The following is a 14728-nucleotide window of genomic DNA, read 5'->3' on the forward strand; positions in this document are numbered from 1 at the left end:
TGTCGCTATGGCCAGAACGGGTGCAAATTATTGCAGGGCTGACATGACTGGGGTTTGTAGTGGGGCTGGAGTTAGAAAGTATGGAGTTAAAGTTTAGTAAAAGAGAAGTGGGGTAGAGGCCTAAGGGGAGGTGGGGAGTGCAGTGGGTGGTGTAAGGCAATAAGTGGACAGGGACCAGCGGGTGGGGAGGCAGGAAGACTACCTTTAGAAATCCTAGGAGGTATCTGCCATTCCAGCCAGGGTTTAGAAGAACAAGCAGCCCTCTCGACTGCCCATTTTGTTCATCGGAGCTTTCTGAGCAGTGGGTGAGGGTTGAGAGTGAGACTTGTCATGGTAACTGCGTGGAGGAGGTCACGGGTTGCGATTTGTAAGGCGATTTAAGGGGCCTGTGGAAGTTATGGTCATCCCTCGTTAATAAGACATCTATCAATGGTTGGGGTTCCACTTTGGCAGTCCTGGGGAACTGGCTCTAATGAGTCAGGCAGTACCTCTGGCAGACTAGTCATCCCCCGAATTGTCATTATACAAATGGGGGCTCTTTATCACGTGCTGCGAGTTGATTACCATCCTTGACCTCTTTGGTTGCTGTCAGTTCATCTCGTCTGCATAATAACTTTATGATATGAAAATGTTTGGCAAGTTTGTTATTTGTGTAATAAAGTAACTGCTATGGTTGTTTCACTTATCGTCGTAAGTCAGCATCAAATGTCTTATTCGTTTTTTTTGGGGGGGGGGGAGTAAAAAGAAGGAGAAGTATGGAGTATGGGAGTAAGCATTAGAGGAAGCGCATCTACAATACCCTGGAAAGTGGCTTCCAGATAACTCCAATACATATCGCTGCTGCCTTCTAATCAGCTGGTATATTATATACATACATAAATATACACAGATGCACACACTGTTAAGCGGGCAAAATCTCCTTGATTGTGTCAGAGAAGCATATCTAGTGGACAACAAGATCTACACAGGCGAAAAAAGTGGTCACCACATACAAGGAGCCTCTGAGAGCCTTTTTATAGGCCAAGGGTGGAACCTCTTTTAGAGCCTCAGGTGACAAGACCGTTCATCTAATCACACCACAACTCTCATCATTTACAGTGACCTCACTACTATTATTGCTCCCCTGTACCAGCCCCAGCAATAATAGTGACCCCCACAATGACCCCAGTAGTATTATCGATCCCCTATACCAGCCGCAGCGCTAATACTACTGGGGTCACTGAGGGGGTCTTTATTATTTCCAGGGCTGGTATAGGGGAGCAATAATACTAGTGGGGTCACTGTGGGGGTCACTATTGCTGGGGCTGGTATAGGGAAGCGCTAATACTAGTGGGGTCACTGTTATTGCTGGGGCTGGAAAAGGGGAGCGCTAATACTAGTGGGGTCACTGTTATTGCTGGGACTGGAATAGGGAAGCGCTAATACTAGTTAGGTCACTGTGGGGGTCACTATTGCTGGGGCTGGTTTAGGGGAGAACTAATACTAATGGGGTCACTGTTATTGCTGGGGCTGGTATAGGGGAGCGATAATACTAGTGGGGTCACTGTGGGGGTCACTATTATTGCTGGGGCTGGTATAGGGGAGCGATAATACTAGTGGGGTCACTGTAGGGGTCACTATTGCTGGGACTGGTATAGGGGAGCGCTAATTCTACTGGGGTCACTGTTAGGGTCACTATTATTGTCAGAGCTGGTATAGGGGAACGTTAATACTATTGGGGTCACTGTGGGGGTCACTATTATTGTCAGGGCTGGTATAGGGGAGCGCTAATACTACTGGGGTCACTGTGGTCGTCACTATTATTGCTGGGGCTGGTATAGGGGAGCGATAATACTATTAGGGTCACTGTGGGGGTCACTATTATTGCTGGGGTTGGTTTAGGGGAGCAGTAATACTAGTGGGGTCACTATTGCTGGGACTGATATAGGGGAGCGCTAATATTACTGGTGCCACTGTGGTGGTCACTATTATTGCTGGGTACAGGGGACACTATTACTAGTGAGGCAACTCTGCATGTGGCAGTGTACCTCCAGCTGATTTAGTGTATATTTATATGTGGGGGAAATGCTGCGGAATGTCCACAACAAATTCTGCATCTAAAAGAACAGTCAAAATATGTACCAATGGTGCAGATTTTGACTAGAAATCAGTTGGAGATACGCAGCAGCGCTACCTCTTACCTCCCCTCCTCCGTAATCTTCCTGCTGTCAGCGCTCCCCGGCTTCCGATTCCCAGCGGCCTGGTCAGGTGCAACGCTGCTGGTCCGGTGATGCTGGTCAGGTGAGGTCACTACAGGCCACTGGGAACTGAGAGCAGGGGAGCGCTAACAGCAGGAAGCCTACGGAGGAGGGGAGGGGAACGACACATGGTATGAAACCAGCTGCAGATCCACAGCTGATTTCCGGTCAAAGTCCACACAAATGGTACAGATTTTGACTGTTTTTTTGGATGCAGAAATACTGCAGAATTTGCTCTCCGTATTTTTTTTAACGGCCCTATATTTTTTTATAAGAACGAAGGTAAAATCATACGTCGTGATAAGTCCCGCCCCTAACCACACCTCTCCGTCCCGCTATGAACCTGGGAAAATCTGGTCACCTTAACATGACTGAGCGGAGCTGTGGCATTACAGGAAGTTTGCTGTGAACGCACTGCTGGGCGGCGCGGGGGCATTAGAGCAGATTATAATAGAGGTGGTTTGAGTGCCCCTAGTGTAAGCGGCCACTTGAAGCCCGGTCCACCCCTACGGCCGGTACAGCCTCATCCTACACTCATTTATCAGCATTTGACGAGTTGGAGTCTCTGAATGTGGAGCTGCTGAGACCGGACACGGTGCAGCACATCCCCACGCTGGTGGTAAGTGGTCTTCGTACTGACACACATGCCTTATACATACATGGACTAGTGTAATAACTAAAGACCATTAGACATACACATCAAAGGGATCCCCCAGTCAACTAGAACGCATATGAAAATCCCTGCAACTTTCTCATATTTAAGACCTCTGCTTGCTGTTAGTGAATGGAAACATTCATATTACTGGGCAAACACTTAGCTGGAAGAATGTTACATCCAGTTTGGGATGCAGTGCTGGATCCAAGTCTGATACATGCATCCTTACCTGCATTGTAGAAGTGAGGAGCGATTGTGCCACTGATAGATGAGTATGGGTGTAGACTGGATAGAACTGTAGCAAACCCTCAGCTGTAAGAAGTGTCGGGTCAGGAGCTGCTGTCAGGCGGTGAACACGCTGTGTTATATCTTCACCACTTTCATAGTCTAGTAGGAAGTTACAGAAGCTTCCATTAATGATTACAATGTGACAATGGGAAAACTGAACAATGCCTCTATAGCGCCCCCTAATGGAAGGTAGCATTCCTGCAAGTTAAGGTTGGATCATTAAACAAGTCTAGTTTTAAGGCTTGTTATAAGGTCTGACATTGACTTGCAGGAATGCTACTTTCCAATAGGTGGCGCTGTAGAGGTATTGTTCCATCTTCACATTTGAATATTTCCCAGAGGAGCTTGCATGGTCTTACAAGTCTCCTCACAACTACTATGTGCGCTCCCTAAAGAGAGACGATATTCTTCCTGGCCCAATAAATGTCACATCACAGACCTGAAAAGAGGCCTCAGTGCTTGGGTGAATGTTGTGGCCCCTTCAATTGGCGTGTTAGACCCCACTGACCAATATCTTGGTGCTGAGCAAAACCCCTTTAATCGTTATTTTTATACAACCAGTGGACCCATTTATGTTGCATAAGAATAGTTCCTTAGACACCTGATAATTAATCTGATGTCTCTCATGATGCCCACATTGGAATAGATCTGGCACAACTCCCCCCCCCCCCCCTCCTCTGGTGCAACTCCTAAAGGGGTATTCCAAGGACTCAGTGAGCGTTATATGAGGCGATGACATGTAATTTCCCAATATAATGTTATAACTTGTCTTACAAAGCTTTAGAGATGTGGCTTTAACCCCCACCCACTTAGTTCTCCATTGGCATTCAGTGGTTGTGACCTGTACTGGTGAGGCATGCTTGGTGCCTTCACATTCTGGAATGATGACAGTCTGTACAGCTGTGAATGCCCACTCATCAGTAACTAGCAGTGGGGCATTGTGGGAGATGTAGTGTTTGCACTCTACGGTAGCCACTTTAAATAACCATGTGGAAATCTGAAGCTGGCCGGGAAGCAGTGGTGGCGCAGGTCGGCAAAAAAGAGTTTGATGATGTAGATGGATGTTTGAAATAATGGTAATAAGTGGAAGCGTTAGGGGAAACTTTGAAGACTTTGCCCAGTCTCCGGAATACTCCTCTAATTACACCCTGATGTCGTCTTTATATTAGGGTGGGGAGGGGATGCACAATAAGTTTTATCAGAATACCCCTCAACTGCTTATGAGGCACCAAAGTTTGTTAAAACTTTAAAGGGACAGTCTAGTTGTAAAGTATTGATAGAATACAGGGGTCTGCCTCCTGGGACCCCCACTGATCAGCTGTTGGCTAGCCGATGCACTTATGCACAGAGCTGATTTCTGTGGAAAGCGCACAGTACTGTTTTTACCACAGTGGCACAGCTTTGTACTGCAGACTAAGGGATAAACTTACTAAGCCTGGCATTTTTAACATTGGTCTTGGTACAATTTCCCTCAGGGCACAAAGCCACTAATGCATGAAGAGGCGAATGCTTCTTCATGTACTAGGCACATCTTGGCAGCTCTGTGCACAGACATGGAAATCTACGCCATCTAGTAGCTGGCATGCACTTCTGGTATGATTATACATCTGGTCTGGGGTGGCCATGCTCTTTCTGGCAAGCCCCACCCACTTTTGGCAAAAGTCTCGAGGCTGGGGCTGAAGTCACAATTTTTGCAAAAGCAAGCCTTGTGCAAGAAGTAGTAACTTTTCTACACCAGAAAACTGGCATAAATCACATAATTTCTCTTAAAGTTCCCATTTTCTGCCTGTAATACCAAGCTGGGTCCCTACTGTGGGAACCAGTGTGGTCTGAAACCGGGTATTGCAGGACATGGATCGTTCTACCTGGCTTGACAGGGTCCTGGACCTGTTAGTCCTATATATTGGGGGTAATGATTTGGGTATCCAGTCAATCCATGAGCAGATAAAAGATATTCGCTATGACCTCTTGCGCCTCTGGTCCCAGCACCCTGGACTGATCACGGTTTGGTCCAAAGCAACATTAAATAGGGCCATTTCAGCGTTTCTTGTTTTGAATTGGGGCATTAGCGTGCGACATTTAGATTTAGAGTCGGGGCATGGGAACTACTGGCTAAATGATGGGGTGCATTTAAGTGCAGTTGATATTGATATTTGGGCGTTAGCGATTCAAGGAGGAATTGAGCGGGCTTTGTTGTTGTGGGGTGCTTCTCAAACTTGAGTGGTCAAAGACTTGCTCACTGTGGCGGGGTGAGGAGTCCTTGGAGTTGGTTGTAAATTGGTAAAAGGGGATGTCATCAGGTGTATGGCCCCTTTAATTCATAGAGCTCTTGTGCTTGATCTGGCTCATCTGGGACTTGCACAGGGTTGAGTCCTAAATAGTCAGTTTAATTAAGGCAGCCATCTTGGTGGCTGGTGGTACCCCAAGCTAAAAGCAGGTTTCGGCTGGGGTAAATATTAGATTTTGTTAATACGCTTGGGGCGTCAGACTTTTGTAGCCCCAAAAACTCTTAACTCTTCTTAATTTATTGCTATTAAAATGTTAATTGTGGTTATTTGTTAATAAAATAGTTGCTATGGATAATTTAATCCAAAACCTGGTATTAGGTCTTTATTAGAGATGAGCGAGCATACTCGCTAAGGCAAACTACTCGAGCGAGTAGTGCCTTATGCGAGTACCTGCCCGCTCATCTCAAAAGATTCGGGTGTCGGCGGGGAAAACGGGGAGGAACGGGGGGGAAGATCTCTCTCTCACTCTCTTCCCCCCGCTCCTCCCTGCTCACTCCCACAACTCACCACTCTCCCGCGCCGCACCCGAATCTTTTGAGATGAGCGGGCAGGTACTCGCATAAGGCACTACTCGCTCGATTAGTTTGCCTTAGCAAGTACGCTCGCTCATCTCTAGTCTTTTTTCATTTTTAAGGGTTTATTTGGGGGAGGTTTGTTTTAGTACTGGGGAACCTGAGTTGTCAAATATATAAACTCTCCATTAATTACGGTACACTAAAGGGGTTGTGGCATGAGCAAAACCTCTGTTTTTCAGAGCATATCCCTGTCATAGTGGTCTCTCACCCGGAACTCCACTCTATGAACCAGAATAGGCAGATGCTCTGTAAGAGGAGCTCCCATTCTGGTGGCCATTGTGTTCCTCACTATTACAGGACAGCCATTCATCTGATCGGCCATGCTATAATACTACATTTCCTGTGCATACAATCACTGAAACAGGAGGGCAAACATGTGCACCAACCTCAGCATGCAGGCAGCCATACTGCCAAATGAGGGAGCCAATTACACCTGTGGAGGACACCGATGAGACAGCCACTCACACAGCCTCCTGTATATTTAGTGTGACTCCTGAACTCCCTCCCGCTTTTCTCCTCCTCTCCGCCCCTTGCCGACTATTTGCAATAAGAAGGTTAGGGCGGGGCTAGTGTGCTAAGCTCCCGCCTTCTCTCCACCCCCTTGCTGCCGCCATCAATGGGAAGGGGTAGCATGGGGCAGGAGCTTAGCAACTAGCTCCGTCCGGCCCCTCCCCCCATTGCAAACAGCAGGCAAGGGGCGGAGAGGAGGAGAGAAGGGGGCGGGAGTTTAGCAGTCACACTGCTAACCTCTCTCCCACCTCCCTTTTCCGGCTGCTGTCATAGGCTCCCATAGGAGTCTATGCAGCTGCCGCCGCATTCTAGCCGGAAAGATACTTCATTAAAGCACCCAGCACAATATTGGCCTCGCGCTTTTACGCTGCGAAAATACGCCTGTGTGATCTGATGCATTGGAATCCAATGCATCAGATGGTAGCATATATCGGCCGGCCGCGAAAACAGAAGCCGATATACACTTATGTGAATAAAGCCTCAAGAAGGAAGATACAGGACACTTCTCCAACGCACATCACAGACTTGAAGAGGTAAGTTTAAGGTCTTTATTTACAGGATCCAAGTTCATGCAATCAATATAGCCATCGTTCTTGGCCAACTCTCTTACGAAGGCCTTTCGTTCCCGATTACTTAGTTTGGTGGGTTGGCCAGCTCTAGGAAGAGTCCTGGTTGTTCCAAACTTATTCCAGTTAAGAATTATGGAGGCAGCTGGGCTCTTGGGAGCTTTCAGTGCAGTCAAATTTTTGTAGCTTTTTCCAGATCTATGCACCACACAATCCTATCTTTGGATGATCGTTTGGTGTAAAAGGGTCACACAGGGATTGAACCTGCAGAAGCGAGAGCTTAGTACTGCAGCTCTGCTGAATTAACACTCTGTGCCACACAAGGCTCCTAGGCACAGTCTAGGTGAGTGAAATTCATCCAGTTTCAATTTCCATCTCCCAACGCTTGCCAGGGGCCCTCTGTGCCAACCACACAGTTATACAGCCTCACTGTGCCCTTTGCAGCCTCGTTGTTCTGCACATACTTTTAGTAGCTGTCTGATTAAAGAGCACCATGGCTCCTGGCATAGTCAAAGTCCCAACTCCTCCCCTATATCATATACATATTGTACTAAGTGCAGGATACATGGAGGAGTCTGGACTCGGGCTATGCATAGATCTTCAGGGTGCTTTAATGAAGCAGCCGCTTAAAGACTTTGTCACGACTCTATACAACTTGAATGTTATACATATTTTTTTTAAGAATTGGTAAAAGTTTTTAAAACTTATTTTTACTTTTTTTTTAGCCCCCCCCCCCCTTCCCCCCTAGGCATTTAGCTATGACAGCCCTGGGGCCTTTCAAAAGGCCCCCGGCTGCCATAACATCCGCGAGGAAACCGCAATCTCATCATGGGGGGGCTGTATGGGACCCCGGAACATCGGTCAATAGCTTCAATAAGCGGCGTGGCTTATCAGAGCTGTTGTGGGCGGGTTTTGGCTGTAAGAAACAGCCGTCAGCCGCGATGTATGGAGTGTGATCTCCCCGCGATCTCTCTTCATACATACCCTAAAGCTGCAGGACTTAACTGTACGTCCTGCAGCGTTAAGGGGTTAAATCAGGGTGGTCAGATTCCCCCGCCCGTGTGAATGATCAGTGACTACACAACTGCGCTCCATATTTGCATAGGCACAAGCGCTAAATGCACTCACTTACTGCGCAAAAAAATTGAGCAGGAGCGAGTGTATTGTGTAACATGCTCGTGTGTTTAACCTTTTCCAATCCACTGTCTGACGTCTAAAGACATTCTGATTGAAGGCTGTACAGCTCTGATGTCGGAAGACTTCCGGCAGGGTATTCTTACTGTAGATTACTGGCTGCTCTGTTGTCAGGGGCCTCTCCAGCATGTCCCACACCGCAGTACTGGCTCTAGCCAGCAGATGGCGCCATTGTATAATGGCAGAAAGAGAAAGCCCCCTTGGAAACACTGAATCCAAAATTGGATTGCAATGGATTAAGCCCTAAATATGAAAATATGTTTTTTCAGGTGCTTTTTAGAGGGTGCATGTTTATGCCTCATTTACACAGAACGAGCTGTCGGGCAAACGATGCCAGGCAGCTCGTCCCAGTGCTGCTGGCATCAAGGCGGACTGGGCCATGCAGCGTTCTCCCCACTCCGCCTCCATTTATTGCAAGCAGACAGTCGTTCAAAAGTGAATGACTGCTGCTTACACTGAATGGTGTGTCATTCAGTTTCCTGCATGCAGAAACTAAAATAACTGAACAATTCTTGTTCGGTCATTGCATGCATTTACACGGGATGACTATCATTCAAATTTCCGCGGGAAAGTGTGAATTAGAACGAATCTGAGCGATATTCATCCAGTGTACAAGGGCCATAAGTGCAGGGTTTATGATATTTTAACCAATTTTATATAGTAAATAATAGTATATAAACACAAATGTACGGTACAAACATTGGCGCGGTGCTGGGTGTGGTCTCCTTCATATTTCAGGCCCAGATATGTTGCACTCCACTTTATGATTTGTTTTATTGTTTTCCCCAGTGTAATGTGATCGCCTCAGTATTCATTTTCTTTAGATTAAAATATTTTCTTTGCAGTGACAAAATCCATACCAGATCCTTATTTTAATAACCAGATCCTTCATCATGTCCGATCATAACGGATCCTCCATCTTGACCAAACACACCGGATCCTCCATCTTGACCAAACACACCAAATCCTCCATCTTGACCAAACACACCAGACCCTCCATCTTGACCAAACACCCCAGATCCTCCATCTTGACCGAACACCCCGGATCCTCCATCTTGACCGAACACACCGGATCCTCCATCTTGACCGAACACACCGGATCCTCCATCTTGACCGAACACACCGGATCCTCCATCTTGACCGAACACACCGGATCCTCCATCTTGACCGAACACACCAGATCCTTCATCTTGACCAAACACGCCAGATCCTTCAGCTTGACCAAACACACCAGATCCTTCATTGTGTGCAGATCCTTCATCTTGACCAAACACACCAGATCCTTCATCTTGACTAGAGATGAGCGAGCACCAAAATGCTCGGGTGCTCGTTACTCGGGACGAAATTATCGCGATGCTCGAGGGTTCGTTTCGAGTAACGAACCCCATTGAAGTCAATGGGCGACCCGAGCATTTTTGTATTTCGCCGATGCTCGCTAAGGTTTTTTATGTGTGAAAATCTGGGCAATTCAAGAAAGTGATGGGAACGACACAGCAACGGATAGGGCAGGCGAGGGGCTACATGTTGGGCTGCATCTCAAGTTCACAGGTCCCACTATTAAGCCACAATAGCGGCAAGAGTGGCCCCCCCCCTCCCAAAAACTTTTACTTCTGAAAAGCCCTCATTAGCAATGCATACCTTAGCTAAGCACCACACTACCTCCAACAAAGCACAATCACTGCCTGCATGACACTCCACTGCCACTTCTCCTGGCTTACATGCTGCCCAACCGCCCGCCCTCCCCCCCACAGCGCACACCAAAGTGTCCCTGCGCAGCCTTCAGCTGCCCTCATGCCACGCCACACTCATGTCTATTTAGAAGTGCGTCTGCCATGAGGAGGAACCGCAGGCACACACTGCAGAGGGTTGGCACGGCTAGGCAGCGACCCTCTTTAAAAGGGGTGGGGCGATAGCCCACAATGCTGTACAGAAGCAATGAGAAATATAATCCTGTGCCACCGCCATCAGGAGCTGCACACGTGGGCATAGCAATGGGGAACCTATGTGCCACACACTATTCATTCTGTCAAGGTGTCTGCATGCCCCAGTCAGACCGCGGTTTTTAATTCATAGACACAGGCAGGTACAACTCCCTATTGTGAAGTCCCTGTGGACCGACAGCATGGGTGGCTCCCTGGAACCCACCGGCGGTACATAAAAATATCCCATTGCAGTGCCCATCACAGCTGAGGTAGTAATGTCATGTTTAATGCAGGTGGGCTTCGGCCCACACTGCATGCCCCAGTCAGACTGGGGTTCTTTACAAGTGGAAACAGATGCATTTATAATTCCCTGTGGACCCACAGCATGGGTGGGTGCCAGGAAGCCACCGGTGGTACATAGAAATATCCCATTGCATTGCCCAACACAGCTGAGGTAGTAATGTTGTGCTTAATACAGGTGGGCTTCGGCCCACACTGCATGCCCCAGTCAGACTGGGGTTCTTTACAAGTGGACAGATGTAGGTTAAACTCCGTGTGCACCTACAGCATGGGTAGCTCCCTGGAACCCACCGGCGGTACATAAAAATATCCCATTGCATTGCCCAACACAGCTGAGGTAGTAATGTCATGTTTAATGCAGGTGGGCTTCGTCCCACACTGCATGCCCCAGTCAGACTGGGGTTCTTTACAAGTGGACAGATGTAGGTTAAACTCCGTGTGCACCTACAGCATGGGTGGCTCCCTGGAACCCACCGGCGATACACAAAAATATCCCATTGCATTGCCCAACACAGCGGATGTAACGTCAGCTGTAATGCAGGTGGGCTAAAAATTCATTTGATTACACTGTAGGCGAGGGCCCACAAAAATTGCTGTATCAACAGTACTAATGTACATCCAAAAAATTGGCCATGGCCAACCAAGAGGGCAGGTGAAACCCATTAATCGCTTTGGTTAATGTGGCTTAAGTGGTAACTAGGCCTGGAGGCAGCCCAGTTTAACGAAAAATTGGTTCAAGTTAAAGTTTCAACGCTTTTAAGAGCATTGAAACTTATAAAAATTGTTTAGAAAAATTATATGAGTGAGCCTTGTGGCCCTAAGAAAAATTGCCCGTTCACCGTGATTACGTGAGGTTTCAGGAGGAGGAGCAGGAGGAGGAGGAGGAATATTAGACACAGATTGATGAAGCAGAAATGTCCCCGTTTTGGATGGTGAGAGAGAACGTAGCTTCCATCCGCGGGTGCAGCCTACGTATTGCTTACGTATCGCTGCTGTCCGCTGGTGGAGAAGAGAAGTCTGGGGAAATCCAGGCTTTGTTCATCTTGATGAGTGTAAGCCTGTCGGCACTGTCGGTTGACAGGTGGGTACGCTTATCCATGATGATTCCCCCAGCCACACTAAACACACTCTCTGACAAGACGCTAGCCGCAGGACAAGCAAGCACCTCCAGGGCATACAGCGCGAGTTCAGGCCACGTGTCCAGCTTTGACACCCAGTAGTTGTAGGGGGCAGAGGCGTCACGGAGGACGGTCGTGCGATTGGCTACGTACTCCCTCACCATCCTTTTACAGTGCTCCCGCCGACTCAGCCTTGACTGGGGAGCGGTGACACAGTCTTGCTGGGGAGCCATAAAGCTGGCAAAGGCCTTGGAGAATGTTCCCCTGCCTGCGCTGTACATGCTGCCTGATCTCTGCGCCTCCCCTGCTACCTGGCCCTCGGAACTGCGCCTTCTGCCACTAGCGCTGTCGGATGGGAAGTTTACCATCAGTTTGTCCACCAGCGCCCTGTGGTATAGCATCATTCTCGAACCCCTTTCCTCTTCGGGAATGAGAGTGCAAAGGCTCTCCTTATACCGTGGATCGAGCAGTGTGTACACCCAGTAATCCGTAGTGGCCAGAATGCGTGTAACGCGAGGGTCACGAGAAAGGCATCCTAACATGAAGTCAGCCATGTGTGCCAGGGTACCTGTACGCAACACATGGCTGTCTTCACTAGGAAGATCACTTTCAGGATCCTCCTCCTCCTCCTCTTCCTCCTCCTCAGGCCATACACGCTGAAAGGATGACAGCCCAGCAGCATGTGTACCCTCACCAGTGGGCCAAGCTGTCTCTTCCCCCTCCTCCTCATCCTCCTCATGCTCCTCCTCCTCCTCCTCAACGCGCTGAGATATAGACAGGCGGGTGCTCTGACTATCCAGCGACATACTGTCTTCCCCCGGCTCTGTTTCCGAGCGCAAAGCGTCTGCCTTTATGCTTTGCAGGGAACTTCTCAAGATGCATAGCAGAGGAATGGTGACGCTAATGATTGCAGCATCGCCGCTCACCACCTGGGTAGACTCCTCAAATTTTCCAAGGACCTGGCAGATGTCTGCCAACCAGGCCCACTCTTCTGTAAATAATTGAGGAGGCTGACTCCCACTGCGCCGCGCAAGTTGGAGTTAGTATTCCACTATAGCTCTACGCTGCTCATAGAGTCTGGCCAACATGTGGAGCGTAGAGTTCCACTGTGTGGGCACGTCGCACAGCAGTCGGTGCACTGGCTGATTAAACCTATGTTGCAGTGTCCGCAGGGTGGCAGCGTGCGTGTGGGATTTGCGGAAATGTGCGCAGAGCTGGCGCACCTTTCCGAGCAGGTATGACAAGTGGGGGTAGCTTTTCAGAAAGCGCTGAACCACCAAATTAAACACATGGGCCAGGCATGGCACGTGCGTGAGGCTGCCGAGCTGCAGAGCCGCCACCAGCTTACGGCCGTTGTCACACACGACCATGCCCAGTTGGAGGCTCAGCGGCGCAAGCCAGTGGTCGGTCTGCTCTGTCAGACCCTGCAGCAGTTCGTGGGCCGTGTGCCTCTTCTCTCCTAAGCTGAGTAGTTTCAGCACGGCCTGCTGACGCTTGCCCACCGCTGTGCTGCCACGCCGCGTGACACCGACTGCTGGCGACGTGCTGCTGACACATCTTGATTGCGAGACAGAGGTTGCGTTGGAGGAGGAGGAGGAGGAAGGTGCTTTAGTGGAGGAAGCATACACCGCCGCAGATACCACCACCGAGCTGGGGCCCGCAATTCTGGGGGTGGGTAGGACGTGAGCGGTCCCAGGCTCTGACTCTGTCCCAGCCTCCACTAAATTCACCCAATGTGCCGTCAGGGAGATATAGTGGCCCTGCCCGCCTGTGCTTGTCCACGTGTCCGTTGTTAAGTGGACCTTGGGAGTAACCGCGTTGGTGAGGGCGCGTACAATGTTGCGGGAGACGTGGTCGTGCAGGGCTGGGATGGCACATCGGGAAAAGTAGTGGCGACTGGGAACCGAGTAGCGCGGGGCAGCCGCCGCCATCATGCTTTTGAAAGCCTCCGTTCCACAAGCCTATACGGCAGCATCTCTAGGCTGATCAATTTTGCAATGTGCACGTTTAACGCTTGAGCGTGCGGGTGCGTGGCGTCGTACTTGCGCTTGCGCTCAAACTGTGGCACTAGCGACGTCTGGACGCTGCGCTGAGAGACATTGCTGGATGGGGCCGAGGACAGCGGAGGTGAGGGTGTGGGTGCAGGCCAGGAGACAGTAGTGCCTGTGTCCTCAGAGGGGGGTTGGATCTCAGTGGCAGGTTGGGGCACAGGGGGAGAGGCAGTGGTGCAAACCGGAGGCGGTGAACGGGCATCATCCCACCTTGTGGGGTGCTTGGCCATCATATGCCTGCGCATGCTGTTGGTGGTGCCTCCCCAGCTGATCTTGGCGCGACAAAGGTTGCACACCACTGTTCGTCGGTCGTCAGGCGTCTCTGTGAAAAACTGCCACACCGTAGAGCACCTTGACCTGTGCAGGGTGGCATGGCGCGAGGGGGCGCTTTGGGAAACAGTTGGTGGATTATTCGGTCTGGCCCTGCCTCTACCCCTGGCCACCGCACTGGCTTGGCCTGTGCCCACACCCTCACTTGGCCCTCCGCGTCCTCGGCCGCGTCCACGTCCTCTAGGCCTACCCCTACCCCTCAGCATGCTGTATTACCAGTGATTTGATTTCCCAGGCAGGAAAGAAATTGGCGCAAGGCTGCACTCAACCGTAGCTGGTTGCGTCTGATTTTTTTACGTTCTCCACGCAGCACAGACGTACCCAGAGCCCTTAGGACTGACACAGGCAGGGCAAATATACTTTCTTCCCTTTTGTTTAAAAGGATAGGCCCACTGCGTCTATTCACTGAATAATAAGTTTAATAACTGTGTTGCGGCCCTGCAAAACTGTCACAGAACTTTACTGTTGCAGAGTTACTAACTGTGGCAGAGCAGGTATTTCCCAGGCAGGAAAGAAATTGGCGCAAGGCTGCACTCAACCGTAGCTGGTTGCGTCTGATTTTTTTACGTTCTCCACGCAGCACACACGTACCCAGAGCCCTTAGGACTGACACAGGCAGGCCAAATAGAATTTTTTCCCTGCTTTTTACAAGGAACACCCACACTGCGTGTATTCAATGAATAATGTATGTCTT

This window comes from Eleutherodactylus coqui, chromosome 11 (assembly GCF_035609145.1).
Source record: "Eleutherodactylus coqui strain aEleCoq1 chromosome 11, aEleCoq1.hap1, whole genome shotgun sequence".
NCBI classification, from domain to species: domain Eukaryota; kingdom Metazoa; phylum Chordata; class Amphibia; order Anura; family Eleutherodactylidae; genus Eleutherodactylus; species Eleutherodactylus coqui.